Below are 4,572 nucleotides of genomic sequence, written 5' to 3'. Positions count from 1 at the left end.
CACAGTGGGTACATGTTCTCAGGACCTCCCGAGGATAGGGGTACCTGGATTAAGTCCTCCAGCTGGGCTCAAGAATAAACCATCTTAAAATATTTTACAGAGGCCGGGCTTGGTGGCTCAGCCTGTAATCCCAGCACTTTGGAAGGCCGAGGTGAGTGGACTGCCTGAGCCCACAGGTTCGAGACCTGCCTGGGCAACTTGGCGAGATCTCACCTCTACAATAAATCAAAAATTAGCTGGTTGTGGTAGCGCGTGCCTGTAGTTACAGCTGCTTGGAAGGCTGTGGCGGAAGGATCGCCGGAGCCCAGCAGGTCGAGGCTGCGGTGGCCAGGAGCGGCCACTGCACTCCAGTCTGGGTGACAGAGTGAGACTCCAACTCAAAAAAAAAAAAAAAAAAAATTTTACAGAGTTTTGGTATCTCTTCATCAACATTGGAAACACATTTTTAAAGACATTATAACAATGCCAGGCAAATGCGTTTTTGTTGTTGTTTAGCACAGAAGTCATTGGTTCAAGCTGTTTTTGAAGAATCATAATCTTCTAGAACCTCACAGGAACGTGGCCTTACTTAGGGCATAGCTTGTCTGACAAAGGTCTCAAGCCTAAGGGTTTTATATCTGATAAAGCTGAGTTTTAAGAATAGAGACTTTGAGCTTGAAAATTCCATGCAAGAGCCCTAGGTGGGAGATTTGACACTAGGATTAGACTGGGGACTTGACCCACCAAGGTGAGGGAAGTATCTGTTGGCATATAATAGAATCCTGTTACACATTAGCCGGTGTGAAATCACTTAATTTATGTATTGATCACATAAGTTCTTTACACATTAATTTCTTTATCTCTTGCCAGGCATAGCAGCTCATGCCTGTAATCCCAGCACTTTGGGAGGCCCAAGCGAGAGGATTGCCTGAGCCCAGGGGTTCGAGACCAGCCTGGGCAACATGACAAGACCTTGTCTCTACAATAAATCAAAAACATTAGCCAGGGGTGGTGGTATACACCTGTAGTTCCAGTAGAAGACTGAGGAAGAAGGATCACCTGAGCCCAGCAAGTCACAGTTGTAATGGTCACTGCACTCCAGCCGAGGCAACAGTGAGACTCCAACTCAAACAAAACAGTCTTCATATCTTAAAGGGTGGGGAGAGGAGGAAGGAGACTGTTAGCAAGACGATCTCCTAGTATCTCTTTTAGTACTAACATTCTATGTTCATATCGGCCAGGGATTGTAAATTCAAATGCCTAAATCAGGGACTGAGAAATTTTCATAAATGAGGAAATAACTGGATATAAGAAAAGCAAGGAGTAATAGAGATTAACATGGTAGAGTTTAAACATCCCACCTAAAATTCCAACTAGTTCTTGCAAGAATAAGGACCCCGTGTTGCCAGGTTTTCTGATTTTTCAGGAAAGTATATTTTTAAGAATGGGTCGCTAATTTTCAACCTCTGCTGTAGGTGAAAGGTCCTAAACAAGAGGGATAATTGTTTGAATGAAAAGAATTAAATAGGAAGAAATCAAAAAGAATACCAAGATTTCCCCGGGGTAGTAAGGAGGAGGTAGTAACATTCATAGAAAAACTAAAACCAGCAAAAGTTTTGGGGAGAGAAGAAGACGCTAGACTGAGTTTCTTGAACATGGAGCAGACTTATATCATTCCTACGAGTCCACAGCACATGAATCAAATTCAGCTGTTGAGCTTGACAAATCAGATTTATCAGGGAAAAGGATATAGAAATATAGGATAGGAGTTTGGGGCGAAAAGATGAAAGAGCAGTTAAAGATGTAATATTCATTCTTTCAACACAGTTTTACTGAATATATACCAGAACATGTATTTGTTGTTTCATGAGACTTTAAATCCTGAGAGCAGAACCCACATGGTTTTTTAAATCACTAATCTTGCACCTAGCACTGTCCATGGTCAATATATAATGTATGTTGAATGAACAAGTGAATAAATTCAAAACACCAAGCTTTACAGTATGGAAGATGCAGAGTTGAGTTCGAAAAATCTTCTTAAATAAACTTAGAGGCCAAAAAGTAAGACAAGTATTACTATAAATAACTAATGCAAGTTTTAAAGTAGTGCTATTTTAAAAAAAAAAAAAAAAGCACTATAGGATTCAGAAGAGAAAAAAATATGTTAGCAGTTAAGCTGTGGCCTGCGAGCTGAAGCTGAGACAGGACATGGTGGCTCCGACTGCGCCGTGAGAGCAGAGTGGCCGCGGGGCCCACCATGCGACGGGGGCCCTGACATGGGCGCCAGCGGCTCCAAAGCTCGGGGCCTGTGGCCCTTTGCTTCGGCGGCGGGGGGGCGGCAACCCAGAGGCAGCAGGCGCTGAGGCAAGCTTTGGTGTGGGCTCGAGGCCGAGCCGTGCCCCCCTTTGTATTCACGCGCCGCGGCTCCATGTTCTATGACGAAGATGGGGGTCTGGCTCACGAGTTCTATGAGGAGACAGTCGTCACCAAGAACGGGCAGAAGCGGGCCAAGCTGAGGCGGGTGCCTAAGAATCTGATTCCTCAGGGCATCGTGAAGCTGGATCCCCCCGGCATCCACGTGTATTTTCCTGTGATCCTCTATGAGGTGTGAGACTGGGAGGTGGCAGGCACAAGCATCTCCTGCCCCAGCAAGAAACCCCCAGGCTCAAGGTATGGTTTCCATCGAGGAGCGCAAGCTGGGGCCACAACCCTGAATAAACTCCGTTGACCCAGAACCTTCAGCTTTGAACCGGTCAGTCCCGCAGTGTTGGTTGGGTATTGGTTTGTGTGTGGACAAGAGGTGGCTGGAGGCTGGCGGAGGCTGATGGCAGACTTAGCAGCCCACTCTCCCCAGCCACTCCTGCAAGAGGCATGGAAGGGCATATACCATTCAGGAATGCCTGGTTCCTGGTTCTTTGCCTGGCCTGCCTTCTTCTAAGCTTGCCTGGGGCCTAGCCCTGCTAGAGGCTACAGCACTTCATAAGCAAGGTCTGCCTTCTTCCAGCCCCTGTGTTGTGGGGGCTACACACAAGTGGGAACTTCCTCTTCTTCACTTCCCTTTTACCCCCTAGTCAGAGCATTTCAGCCATTTGCTACCTCGATTCCTCCTGTGTTGGACAGAGGTTATGGGCAGTACAAGCCTAATTCTTCCCACCTCCCTGCCTTTGTTCCCACTTTCAGATGGATGGACAGTTTGCTACCTGTCAATAGGAGCAGGGACTGGTGGAGGCTTCTCTCTTTACCCAGGACTGGGCTGATCCCCCTACTACAACTAGTTGTTGCCCCTCACACTCCCCCAGTTGAGAAGCTAAGAGGGTACAGGCCAGGGTCAGGATGGGCTATGGCTGCTTGTATCCATGAGGAGTTACTCCATCCCACCTATTCTGTCTAATCCCCCATGCCTTTGCACCAGTCTGTCCTGCCGCCCCCCCACACACACACACACAATTGGGAAGGGACAGTGCCAGTAGCTGTGAGTGGCCCCACCACCCACTCCCCTACAGTAATCCCCATGCCCTCAGGATCAGTCAAGGGAAAGTACTGGAGCCCCTGGGTAGGGGTCAAAAAAGAGGAAAATCATAAAAGGAATACTTATCATGTGAAGGTTTGTAAATAGTCCATGATGATGTTGGGGCAGTGTCTGATTTTTACACAGAGATGACTATTTTTTTTTTTTTTAAATACTGTAAGCCCTGTGCTTCTAGAGTGTGGGAAATGGCTTGGAGAGGGTGGCCCTCAGCCTAGGAAGATTGTTGTGTTATTTGTTCAATTTCAATAAAATTATTTGTAGATCCTGCAAAAAAAAAAAAAGAAGTTAAGCTGTGTCTTGATAATGGATAGTTAAGATTGGATCACACAGATGTTAGGAGAGGAACTGATCAGAAGCAGTTAAATAAAAGATGTATACCATCTTTTGAAAGGAAGTGTTTGAGACAGCCAAGAAAAAGGGTAAATAATGAAACAGTCTGATGCCAGAAACTTGAGAATCACCTGCATGTAAGGAGGGCCAGGAAGAAGAACCTACAAATTAAAAAGGGAAAAAGTTATCAGAGAGCTAAGAGACACATCAGGAGAGTGAGTTCCTAGGAATTAGGATTCAGGTTTCAAGAAGGAAAGGTCAGTCAGCATCGTCAAACACTGCAGAGACAGTAAGCCTTGCATCAAGGAGGAGCCAAGGCCAGTGGATTTGGCGACTAAGAAATCATTAATGATTTTAAACAATGTCTTCCTAGTTGGCCAATGAATACGAGATGAGAGGCTTCAGGGAGCAGTAGAATTGAGAGGCCTGTAGATTTGTTTACGGAGGTAGGAAATGGACTTCTTAGGAACAGGGGAAAAACTAGAAGAAAAGGAGAGAGTATTGCAAAACAGGATAAGTTTATGAAGTGCAAGATTTTGGAGAATCTAACCAGTAATGAGATCAGGAAAGGAGGGGAGGGTCATTTGTCAAGAATCAGCAATATAATCCTAGCAAATACTGTTCAATAACAAATGGTTTCGTGCCGGGCTCAGTGGCTCAGCCTGTAATCCCGCGCCTCGGGAGGCTGAGGTGAGTGGATTGCCTGAGCCCGCGGGTTCGAGACCCGCCTGGGC

General features: G+C 46.1%; 1 pseudogene; it reads left to right on the top strand.

Moving 5' to 3' along the window:
• The first annotated feature begins 2,255 nt into the window (after positions 1 to 2,255).
• LOC103264487 lies at positions 2,256 to 2,590 on the top strand (annotated as a pseudogene).
• Positions 2,591 to 4,572: the final 1,982 nt, after the last annotated feature.

Source organism: Carlito syrichta, unplaced genomic scaffold, assembly GCF_000164805.1.
Source record: "Carlito syrichta isolate Samal-C Ts95f unplaced genomic scaffold, Tarsius_syrichta-2.0.1 Scaffold95871, whole genome shotgun sequence".
Lineage (NCBI taxonomy): Eukaryota > Metazoa > Chordata > Mammalia > Primates > Tarsiidae > Carlito > Carlito syrichta.
The sequence above is the reverse complement of the archived record's forward strand: the minus strand, read 5'-3'. Positions and strand labels throughout refer to the sequence as shown.